Source organism: Ovis aries, chromosome 2, assembly GCF_016772045.2.
Source record: "Ovis aries strain OAR_USU_Benz2616 breed Rambouillet chromosome 2, ARS-UI_Ramb_v3.0, whole genome shotgun sequence".
Lineage (NCBI taxonomy): Eukaryota > Metazoa > Chordata > Mammalia > Artiodactyla > Bovidae > Ovis > Ovis aries.
In genome coordinates, this window is record NC_056055.1 from 234,775,562 (window position 1) to 234,788,238 (window position 12,677).

The following is a 12,677-nucleotide window of genomic DNA, read 5'->3' on the forward strand; positions in this document are numbered from 1 at the left end:
CAGCCCTGAGAGCGCGGGCAGCATTGGTTTAGGCTCCGCCCCCGCCCTGCGGGGGAGAGGGAAGGGGGCGCCCTCTCGAGTAAGCACCCGGCCGGGGGACGAAGACAAGAGGTCTCCATCTCAGCATCTGGACTCAGGTAGCCTGAATAGGGTGGGGATTGCGGGGAACTGGGGAGGGGGGCGGGCGGTCAGTGCCCAGAGACCTCTTTCTTAAGCTGAGAACAAGCCCCGACAGCCCCGCCCCTTGCCTCCCCGGTCCCTACCTGGCGTCCCTCCGAGGGCGGAATTCGGATCCTGGGCGGTTCGTTAGGTACTCTCCCTACCCCTAATCCTCAACTCCGGAACTAACGGAGCTCTTCAGAGAAGGGGCAGCGCCCACTCCTCCAGTCTTTGAGGTCTGGGTCGGGGGGTGGAGTGGGGAGGGGGGAGCAGACACGCCCACTACCTCACCGCCCCATTTCCTGTCTGCCACACCCGATCTCCTGCCCAGGACCCCATTCAGAATGAATCCCACCTCCTAACATCGATCTAAATTGCCCTTCCCATTTCCCCCCCGACTCTAATCAAGAAATCCTCTTGCTCCTTCCCCAGCCAGTGCCTGCACTGGATTACAATAAGTGAAGGCTAGGGAGCATCTCGAGCCTGAGGAATTCTGAGGTGTGTAGGCCCCCTGCCTGAAGACAGGAAAGCCCCTTTCCAGAGTCGCTGACCCCTATCAAAGCTTCTCCTGCCAAAACGGTGGCTGCATCCTCCTTCCCCCAGCCTGGGCAACAATCCAACATCTTGGGCTCAAATTTTCCTTTTTCAGTATTTCCAGGGAAGGGGTAATGATCCTTATTGTCCCACTTCACAGATGAGAAAACTGAGGTTCACAGAGGTTAAATGATATTTTCCAGTGTCTGACAGCGAATGAGTGGGCTTGGACTTGAATCCATGTGCCTTCATCCATTCATTGCACCAATATTTATCAAGCATTAGTTCTATGCCCAGCACTGTTCTAGGCAGTGGGATCACAGGAGTGGACGGTAAGGCATGGGTATAATATACAAGTCAATTCTATAGTGTATTAGATAAATGTTTTGGGGAAAGTTGAGATCAGTGTGTGGAGGTTGGGTTAGTGGTGGTGCAAGGACTTTAGGTGAGATGAGGAGCTTGGGGTTTTGAGCAGATTGGGAGGGTCTGAGCTTACTCAGGCATTCTGTCCTCAACTGACTTTGAGGAGTGGGGGCCAGGGTGGGATCAGCAGGCCCTCGCAAGGTGAAAGATGACCAGGGTGGCAGAGATGGGTCTGCTTTCTGGACCTACTTTGAAGGTGAGCTGACGTCATTTGTCATCTGACCTCCGTGGCAGCAGCTGGGACCCTTCTGGTTCCCCGGGGCTCAGACCAAGCCTCTCGGGTCGTCCAAGTCTAGCCTTGGTCTCTCCTGCTGGAGGATGAATGAACAGAGTCTCAACCTCTCAACTGGAGGAGCTGGGGAGCCAGGCTGTGGGGGTTGGGGGCAGCTGGGCCCTTCAGAACATCAGCTCCTCCTCTGTGTGCCTTGGCTCTGGTGTTGGGACCCCCGTGGAGGTGCCAGACATGCGTGGGTGGTTCCCAGATGCCTCCTGCGAGCGGACCTGGGGGTGGGGAGAGGCTTGCCACTCAGGATCCTTGAGTGACAAGCTCCCACCCCTCTCCCCAGCCGGTCTGGAATCCTGGCTCTGCTTTGGGCTGGGAGAGGAACCTGCCTTTGGCTCCTCCTCTCTTTCCTCCTCTTTCCCCTCTCCCCTGCCTTAACCCTGAGAATCTTCCCAGCCAGATCTGGATCCTCCTCTCCAGTGGGGTCTCAGTTTGCCCTCACCAGTGGCTGCCCTGCCACTCTGCTTCCTCCCACTCCCCCACCCCAGCTTCACCTCCTGTGGGCTGACTTTTTGGTTCAGCCTCTTGGGAACCTACTTCCCCCACCCACTGTTTTTCTTATCTGTGCAGGTGACTCTGACACCCTGCCCTCAGGACCTCCAGTCTGCAGCCTGACTCCCAAATAGATGGGGCTATGTCTTTTCCTCACCTCGGGTACCCCACATCCCTCTGACTTTCCAGTACCTCAAATGAGTAGGGTGGATGGTAGGGGGAGAGGGCAGAGTTGGGCTCTATTAGGCTCTGCTGATTGCTTCCCATTAGCCACCTCTCCCCTCCTGGGGTCCTAAGAAGTACTGGGAGACCTCTGAGCCAAAGGGAAGACTTGGGGTTCCCCACACTGTCTACCAAGGCCACTGGCCCAGGACCTAGTACCCCAAGATATAGTCTGGAAAAGGCGGGCAGAGGGGAAGCTGTCAGAAGGCCTGGGTCCCTCACTTCGGATGCCCTGGAGCAAGTCTCTTCTCCTTTGTGAGCAGAAAGGTGAAGTGACCTGCGTACCTTGACATCTCCCATCAAAAACCCTAACCAGAGTACAAACGAGACCACCTTCACTTATTGCCTCACTGGCCCCTGGGGGTTGGGAGTGGGTGATTCTGGACATGAGCTTAACACAGATGAGGCTCCAGCAACCCTGAAACCCTGTGGATTGGAAGGGTTCCACGAAGGCCTTTGGCAGGGGTAGAGGTGAGGGGTGTCCTTGCTGATGATACTCAGCCCCCTTCTATCCCAGACTGAGGCATCCAGGAGAGCAGACAATGCAGGAGGGAGTCATTGAAAGAATTAAGTGAGGGATGAGTGAAAAGGGGACCTCATATCTCCTGAGCACCTACTGTATGCAGAGTGCTTTGCATACCTCCTTTGATCCACATGGGTTTCCCTGGTGGCTCAGATGATAAAGAATCTGCCTGCCATGCAGGAGACGGCGGTTCAGTCCCTGGGTCAGGAAGATTCCCCTGGAGAAGGGAATGGCTACCCACTCCAGTATCCTTGTCTGGAGAATTCCATGGGCAGAAGAGCCTGGTGGGCTAACAGTCCATGGGCTCACAGAGAGTTGGACATGACTGAGCGGCTGACATTGATCCAAATTAATGCTGAGGAGTCAGTAATGTGACTGCCATTTTACAGATGTGAAGACTGAGGCTAGGACAAGTGAAGTCACCCACCTGAGGTAAAACAGCAAGAAAGTGACAAAGCCAGAGTTTGAACCTAGTTCCACGTGATTCAGGGGCCCAGGTCCCTTTCTGGAACCTCTCAGTGAGGCAGGTGTAGGGAGCCCCTCCCTAGCCCCCCTCAGAGGCACAGCCCCCACCCTCTCCTCTTGGGTCCCAAATGGTTTGGAAAATCCTGATGGGAGCAGATGGTGGGGACAGATGGAGGGAAAAGCATCTCAAGGGCTGAATTACACAAACAAACATTGATAAAGTGATTAAAACCTCAAGCCACCCCTTTCCAAAGGGCCCTGCCCACCCCAGCCTGGGGCACGGTGGACCTCAAGGTGGGAGCCTGGGGGGTGGCGGGTGGTCTCTGGATACCTTGCATCTCAGCCCATCTGATCCCAGCTTCTGCCTGCCCGCCTCACTGCCGGGGACCACCCCCGGACCAGAGCCCAGGGTGGCAGAGCTGCCAGGAGCACAGCCCGGGAGGGGGAGGGGGTGGGCCTGGCTGTTCCCAGGGAGCTGGGCAAGCTGGGCTGAGAGGAACAGAAAGCAGGGAGGGTGGGGGTGATGGGGAAGTCCTGCAACGCAGGCCTGAAGTCAGCGGTGGTCGTAGGGGATTGTGGCGGGGCAGGAGGCTCTCACTTTACAGGCGCTCACTTTACAGGCGGGGCTCAGTTCCCATGGAGCAGGGCCAAACCTTATCCCACCACCCACCCCCACGGTGGAGGGGGGCAAGGCCCTTCACCCCTGGCAGATTTTTTAAAATTAATTAATTTATTTTAATTGGAGGATAATTACTTTACAATATTATGGGTTTTGCCATACATCACATGAATCCGCCACAGGTCTGATGGGTTTCTTCATCTGTAAGATGGAAACAATAATATTAGCCCTTTCCTGGAAGGGGCCTATGAGGATTGAATGAGACGGAGCCTGTAAAGTTCAGGGCGCTGAGCCTGCACACAGGCGGCCTCCAGGATGCTAATAGGGCCTCCCTGCTGACGGATGATCAAGAAGGCTGGGGCTGGTTGTAGACAGTCCCTCCCCAGAGCAGCAGGCAGAGCCCCTGAGGCTGCCGGCCTCTGAAGCCGAGGCTCCTCATGGATAAGACTGATCTCTCTACCAAGCCCAGAATCAGCCCCCAGGGAGAGGGAGGGGCTATGTCTCTGCTGGGCCTTCACTATGAAGGGACATACCCTAACTATGAAGGAGGGCAATAGACCTAGGCTCAGATCTCGAAGTGGCCCCTTCCCAGCCTTGATAAGTTGAACAAAAACAACTCCTCTGACCCTCTGGCTCCTTTTTTGTAAAACCTGCATTTCCAGCTGCTTTTTGTACTTGATCCCAGAAACCCATAGACATACCTCAGACTCAAGCCAACCAGTATCCAGTTCATCACCTCCCACCCCAGCCTGCCCCATGCCTGAGTCCCCCTCTATCACCACACCAGGACCCCTTCCTGCTCTTAACTCCCACACTTGATTCCTTCCCAAGTCAGACTGTCTACTAGGGACATCTCTCAGGCCTGTCATCCTCTCTCCTTGCCACCTCCTCTGCCCCCCACCCTCATCAGATTGGCCCTGGCTCTCTTACAGTTCTTGCCTTCAGTTTCTCTAAATCTAATCCCCTTCCTCTCTGTTTAATAACTTTCCATGGCTTCCCACCGCCTACCAGAGTAGGTGGACATTTCAGGCCAAGACCCCTGTCTTGGCTCTTCTTCTCCACCTTCCTTCTATAGCTCCTCACCAGCTAGCTCCTCCTCTACCAGACGGTCAGGATCTCCCTAACACCTAGAGAAGGGATCTAGAGCCAAGGCAGGGGAAAAGGGGCTCCCTGACCCCCATATCCTGCATGTGAGTTTAACCTAGTTAGAGGTGGGGTTAGAGGTGAAGCAGTGACCTTGGGGTCAGGCCCCAACCAACCCTTGCCTGCACAATAATCCCTCTGCTGGTGTAAGCACCTCTTAGCTGGAAGGGCTTCCGACTGTGCCAAGGAGGGACGGTGCCTTACCCGAAGTCACCTTGCCAGGCGCATCCTTTTGTCCCTTCCCCAAGGAACCCCTTCTGCAACAGCTTTCCTGACAGATAAGCACTCAGATCTTTCTCAGGCATTTTCATTTCTGGCAGATTTGCCCCTCCCGGTCCATCTCTGACTATCTGAAAATTGTCCCTGGGTTCACAGCAAATGGAATGGTCACTCTTGAAAGTGGAACGAAGGGCAGGAGGCTGAGTGTCCACTTGTGACTTCAGAAGCAATTCTGCCTGGATGTATTAAAACCTGCAGGTAGAACACTTGAGATTTGAGTCAAAATTAGAGTCAAGATTTAAAAAAGATGGTTCTTCCACTGGGACCTGCCTTACAGAAGCCTTCTGGCAGCCCAGCTCTGCCCCAGGGGGTTGCCCAAGCTGAAAGCTGCACGCAGTACTCATGGCCAGTGTGACTCTCCTTCTGGGGGACATGGGGACAGCAGACCTGACCCCACCAGTGGCCAGCGGTGTCTTCCTGGAGCCCCAGTTCCACTTCTGGGAACAGCTTCCATCCCAGAGTTGCTGGGAGGAGCCCATGAGACCCTGGGAGGGTCATGTACATGAAGGAGGCTGCTCTGCGGCATCCAGGGCTCTGCGGTGTACACTCATACAGCTTTAAAGCCCAGGGCCCCCAGCAAGAGAAAAGGTAACATCCCAGCTCGAGGCTTCTGCTGGCACGTGTGATTATTCCTATTTTATGGAATAGGAGACAAAGAGACCACGTTCCCTGCCTGAGCCTGGGCACAGGGGTAGAGCCACATCCAAGAAGGGACTCAGCTGTTTCCTGAGCTCTTTCCAGAAGGCTGGGATGCTGTGGAGGACTGGAATGCTGTGGAGAAGTGAGAGCTTCTAGAGGGTTCAAAAGAATGCAGAGTCCCAGAAGCCAACCAACACCCGGAGGCTGAGGTTGCCAAATCCCGAGGGCATCCTGCTCTGGCTCTGTCTTTCTGGGAAGACAGGGTCAGCTCTCATTTCTGGTATCTTAGGCTCTTCCCGAGGCTGGGGATTGCCTCTTTGTTTCCATGGTAACAGCTCACAGAGGGGCCTCCCGAATCAGTGCAGGGGTACTGCACGGGTACGCGCAGGTACGCATGTGCCCTGGGAACCCCTGGGATGGAGAGCCTGATGTACACGCACGCATACCCATGCACATCCTTGCATATGCACGCACGCCCAGTGCACGTATGTGCAGGCCCACACCCCCTGCCCATTAAGTTACACGTACAATGCGCCCGCTAGCCAAGAAGTGGGTTAGGACACCACCCTGCCAGACATGATGCCACCCTGATCCACTCAGGCTCAGGGAGGGACTTGGAGAAATGAAGGATTTCCACTTTGTAATGATATTTTGGGAAGATCCCTTGGATCAGGAAATGGCCACCCACTCCAGTAATCTTGCCTGGAGAATTCCATGGACAGCGGAGCCTGGCAGGCTACAGTCCACGGGGCTGCAAAGAGTCAGGCATGACTGAGCGACTTTCACTCACTTACACTGTTTACTATGCGCCCAGTACTGCGTTTTCCTTTTCACATGTAACATCTCCTATGCTCCCCACACCACCACTCTGAGAGATGCCTGGTAAGAAAACAGGCTCAGAGCAATAGAACAATTTGCCTGCGGTCACACAGTAGCCAGGATTTAGCCCAGGACTATGTGGCTCCTGCTCTCACCACCAGATCCCTTGGTGCCAGACCCAAGAGCACTCACACTGGGACCCACAAACACAGATGGGGTGCCTGGCAGGGGTGGGACTGGAGCTGAGGCCTCCCACCTGGGATGCCAGGCTTCCTGAATTTACAGCTCTAAATCCCCATTCCAGCCTCCAGCCATGGAGTGAAGGGAGGCCCAAAGGACTGCAAGGACTTGCCTTCTACTGATTTCTCCCAGTCAGCAGAAAAGGAACCCTGAACAGCCAGAGCAAGACCCACTGGGAATCTCCTGCTGGCAAAGCCACCTGGGTTCACTTGTCAGCTCCCTGCCCTTCCTGAGGAGGCAAGAATCCAGCGGCCAGCGGCCTGGTTCCCCAACCTCTTGGGCCTCTCAGGCAGAACTTGAGGAAACAAGGGGGCTTGAGGCCAGAGGCTAAGCCAGCTGGGTCATCCTGACAGGGAGCTGGGAGGTGGGCTGTCTTCCAGGAGGCAGCTTTCAGCCAAACGATGATGTGACCGTGAGAACGGACTGCTGGGGAGGGAGTGAGCTGCCCGTCACTGGAGGCATCCCAGGTTGATAGGCACCGGATGCTCCCTGGTTAGGAAATTCAGGGACAGCATCATTCTCATTGTCACTGTCGTCATAGCACCAATGACTGGATACCCTTTGTGTCAGTCACTTTAAGATACAATAAGACTGCCACCACTGTTAATAAAAATAGCAGCTCCTGTGTATTCAGCCCGTATGTGGTTGATCATCACTGAATCCTGTGAGGCAGGCACTATTATTAGGCCCATTTACAGAGGAGGAAACTGAGGTTCCTCAGAGAGGTACAACAGCAAGATTCAGGTTCTGCTTGGCTGGAGTCTGTGAGCTGGCCTCTTGGCACCCGGGCAGAGGCGCAAAGCAGGAGGCAGGGCGGCCTTCCCAGCTGGGGCTCTGGGTCCCCAGAGCTATTCCTGTTCTGGGCCAACACTGGCTTCACTGAGGCCCTGGCTGGCACCCTCTGCTGGCCATGCCCTACTTCTGCAGAATCGCTTTTTTTTTTTCTTCCCAGGCTGAGGGAGACTCTGAGATGTGGGAGATGAGTGGGCCCTTGAACCTAGATCCTCACTTTAGATGGTGATGCCTAAGGTCACCCAGCCAGTCAGGGGGCTGAGCTAAGGTTCGAGCCTAAGAGCTGTCTTATTCTTGGGCTCTCGTCCTCCCACCCCTCCCTGATGGGGAAGGAGCTTTCCTCCCGCAGCCTTTGCTTCCCACCCCCTGCCACATCTAGAACCCCTAAAATGGAGCCTCCAGCCCCACTAGTCCTCAGGGATCTCAGTGACTGTGGCTTGTAAGCTGAGAATCTGTCTCCGGAGGCAAATCTGGGATCCAGAATTTGAGGTAATTTGAGGCACGAAGATGATACTGACTAGCTGTGTGTCTCTGGGCAAGATTCTCAACCTCTCTGAGCACTGTCAGATGGGAGTTGGTTCCTTTGTGGACTCTGAAGAACTGAAGAAATCTTTTTAAAAGAGGAGGTCTCTTTTACCCAATTCGAGGGCCTTCACTCAGACTTCTCCAACTCCTCCCTTTCCCCCCTTGTCCCTCCTCCTCCCCCGTCTCCCCTCTTCTTTATCTCTTTCTCCTCTTCTCCCCGCCGCCCACTATCTCTTCCACCATTCTGTGGGGTGGATATTACCTTTCTTTTCAAGAGGAGGCATTTGAGACTCAGAGAGGCAGAGTAACTGGCCCAGCAACAGCCAGCCAGATGTTTCGGCTTAGAATCCAGACTTTGACAAGCTGCCCCCTGCCCGTTCCCTCTCCATCTCCTCCTCACTCATCAGATCTCATCCATCAGCTTCTCCTACAAGGAGTGTCCCCAAATCCTCCATCAGCTCCTCTCCTTGTCCCTTGCCAAGACCCATCCAAGACCCATCAGGATGGCTTGGCGACTGCAACAGCTTCCCTGCTCCCTCACAGGTCAGTGACTGACTGTATGATGGTGGACTTCAGGATCATTTCCTACGTGGGTGAGCTGGTCACACAACTTTAAAAGCAGTAAGTGGGGCTTATGAAGAACTCCCAGGAGTGGGTGATTGGTGGAAGCCCCGGGACCTACCTCTCCGGAGCCAAGAGCAAGACCCACAGCTGGACCAGCAATGGTAATTAAGGTAATGCTCCCGGGGGCCCCCGAGGAAGATGGTTTCAGACGCAAACAATGAACTTCTGCTCCGTCCCAGCGTGACCGTGAGGAACACAGTCTTGGTCCCGCCTTCTAGGATTTACAACCCAACCAGAGACAAGCTCTGCTATGCCTGCTGTCGACATGCCTCATGCCTTCTTCATGCAGGGACCCAGAGGGAAGCACCGCTCTCCCATTTTAAAGGACAGGCTCAGGTTAAATACCCCCTCAAAGCTACAGAGTTAGCTAGGGGCCCAGCCAGGATAAAGACTCAGAGCTCCAACATCAAAGCTTGCTGCTGTATCCACTAATGTGTGTGTGTGTGTGTGTGTGTGTGCACGCGCGCTTAGTCACTCAGTTATGTCTGACTCTTTACGAACTTTTGGACTGTTGTCTGCCAGGCTCCTCTATCCGTGGGATTTCCCAGGCAATCATGCTGGAGTGGATTGCCATGCCCTCCTCCAGGGGCTCTTCCTGACTCAGGGATCAAACTTGCGTCTCCTGTGTCTCCTACATTGCAGGGGGATTCTGTACCTGCTGAGCCGTCGGGGAAGTCCAACCACTACATGGCCTCATCCAAATCTAAGGCAAAGTGCTACCAGACGATTTAAAAATCACCGTCCCACGGTGGTTTGGCCCTCACACTGTCTGTCAAGCAGAGACCTGAATGTTCAGCAGGGCGAGGACCCGTCTGTCACACGAGAAAGTAACACTTTAAAAATGTCAGTCAGATCACATCACACTTCTTTTAGAAGCTTTCCACTGCAGGCAGGATAAATCTAAGCTCTATTCCATACCCCTGGTCCCTGTGCTACTGGTTCTAGCCACCTTCATCTCTTCCTTCCTCCTCATGAAGCCCCAGTCTCACTGGCTTCTGTAAGTTTTCTGATGGTGCCAAACCTGTAATGTCTGTTGTGCCTGCCTGCTTTTTCCTTCTTAGTTCAGATGTCACAGTCTCAGACCACACTCTGTAACCTTCCCCCACCCACTTTTGCACCCTAAATCATGCGCCCCCATTTTTGCTACAGCTGTGTGAGTCTCTGAAGGCGTTTCACTTAGTCACTGGTATTGTTGTTCAGTCGCCAAGTCGTGTCCGACTCTTTGCGACCCCATGGACTGCAGCACGCCAGGCTTCCCTGTCCATCATCAACTCCTGGAGCTTGCTCACACTCAGGACCATCGAGTTGGTGATGTCATTCAACCATCTCATCCTCTGTCATCCCCTTCTCCTCCTGCCCTCAATCTTTCCCAGCATCAGGGTCTTTCCCATTGAGTCAGTTCTTCACATCAGGTGGTCAAAGTATTAGAGCTTCAGCTTCAGTATCAGTCCTTCCAGTGAATATTCAGGGTTGATTTTCTTAAGGATTGACTGGTTTGATCTCCTTGCTGAGAGTCTAAGGGAATCTCAAGTCATTATCTCACTTGTTTATTGCCTGTCTCTCCCATTGGAACAAGAGGTTCATGGGGGCAGGGACATTGTCATCCCCTTCACAGCTGTGTCTTTAGGACCTAGCAAGGGACCTGGCACTTAATAGGTGCACAATTTATGTTTGTTGAATGCAGAAAGCCCTCCCCAGCCCCGACTTCTCTTGCAAGCTCAGAGCAGTCTTTCACACCAATCCCATTTTCCCTGCTTCCTCTGTCACAGCCCAGAGCTTATAGCAACCCCTCCCTGCCACCCGACTCTGCCTCCGTATTTCCCCCCCACATAGACGCTCTGTCTCCCAGGCCTCAGGGCGGTGCTTCCTTTTTCCCCTCTGCCTCTTTCCCCTCATTTGACTAATTCCCACCTGACTGTCAGTACTAATTAAAACGCCCTCCCTGCTTTCCTTTTAAGTTTTGTTTGTTTTTGGCTTTGCTGTGAGGCTTGTGGGATCTTAGTTTCCCAACCGAGGATCGAACCCATATCTCTTGTGATGGAAGCACTGAATCCTAACCACTGGACCACCGGGGAATCCCATCCTTTTACGTTAATACTCTCTCCTGGCTCCTATATATCTATGGTTCCTCTTGGTCCAGAAGGCAGTCCGCTCTTTGTCTTTTAAGAGTGTCTGTCTCTTTAAGGAGTTCCTCAAGAACTTGGACCAATCTGGTTCATCGTGATGTCTTTGGCACCCAGCCCCAGGCTGGCCTGGTACACAGACATTCAAGAAACATTAAGCTGGGTTGGCCTCGTCATTGCTGCGATGGGCACTTTGGGTGATTAGACAGGCCAGGCCATTGTCTCCCAGCTGTATGACCCGTGGCAAGCTACCTCCTCTCTTTAAGACTCAGTTTCTATATCCGTAGATGAGTATAACATTCCCAATGTCTCAGGGTGGTGAGGACTCAGGAGAAGCTTCTAGAGTGTATGTAATGCACCGGCACATAGAAACTGTTGGGTCAGTGGTGGGTCCCTTTCCCGGTATGGTCTTGGGCCTTGGGCTTAGCAACTGCCTCTGTGAGCAACCAGCCTCCTCAAGCCCTCTGGGGAATGAAAATGTATATTCACTGGTGGGACCTGGGCCCAGGACCCTTGAGGAGCACCCAGAGCTGAAGGAAGGATATAGGCAGACCAGATCAAGCTCTGAACTGGAAGCCACATCACTGAATGTGAGCCATGGCTCCATAATTTACTGGCTGTGCAACCCAGAGTGAGTCCTCACACCTCTCTGAGCCTCAGTTTCCTGATCTGGAATAGCAGCTAATAACACTCATCAGTCTAAGACTCAAAATAACATGGACAGCCTTTCTGCCTCTGCAGCCACCATGGTGCCTGTGAAAAAGCTTGTGGTGAAGGTGGGCAAGAAAGAAAGAAGCAGGTCCTGAAGTTTCCTCTTGACTGTACCCATCCTGAGAAGATGGACTCATGGATGCTGCCAGTTTTGAGCAGTTTCTTCAAGAGACAAAGTGAGTGGAAAAGCTGGGAACCTTGGGGAAGTGGCAGTGACAATCGAAAGAAGCGAAAGCACGATTACTGCAACTTCCGTGGTGCCTTTTTCTAAAAGGTATTCGAAATATCTCACCAAAAAATATTTGAAGAAGAATAATCTGCGTGATTGGTTGCGTGGAGTTGCTAACAGCAAAGAAAGTTACTAATTGCACTACTTCCAGATTAATCAAGATGAAGAAGAGGAAGAGGAGGATGGAAACTCAGTTATCTTGGGGGGAGGGGCTTTCTTGGTGGCTCAGTGGTAAAGAATCCACCTTCCGATGCAGGGGGTATGAGTTCAACCCCTGGTCCCAGAAGGTCTCACATGCCTCGGAGCAACTACTGAAGCCCATGCACCGGGAGCCCGTGCTCCAAAAGCAGCTCATGCAACAATGAGAAGTCCACGCGGCAACTGGAGAGTCGCCCCCACGCACCACAACTAGAGAAAAGCCGGCGTGGCCACAAAGACCCAGCACAGCCGTAAATAGACACAATTTTAAAACCCTCCAAACTCAGTTATCTGGAATATTTTGCATAGGTTCTTGAATAAAACTCAGGAACCAAAATAAATAAATAACATGGACAAAAAGCCAAGTTCTTGGGTAAGTGCTTGATTACCCTCAAAGCAATCTCCTGTCCTTCTCCTAATTCTTCCTGTGATTTGGACGGTGTGTATTCATGAGGCACCTTAGACAGGGCTATAACCATTCTAGGTGGCAAAGAGGAGACTTCCCATCCTAAACGCTTACCTGCAGCCTGGGTTAGGCACTGGGACACTGGAGAACTCTGGACACTCAGGAAGATCCAAGCGCTTATGACCTCACCAGGTGCACCAATGTGTAAGTGATGTCAGCTCCCCAGGAG

The 12,677-nt window shown here is 53.3% G+C and overlaps 1 pseudogene; it reads left to right on the plus strand.

Annotated features, from left to right (window-relative positions):
• Positions 1–30: 30 nt before the first annotated feature.
• On the plus strand, positions 31–12,402 carry LOC132659236 (large ribosomal subunit protein eL22-like; annotated as a pseudogene).
• The last annotated feature ends 275 nt before the right edge of the window (positions 12,403–12,677 follow it).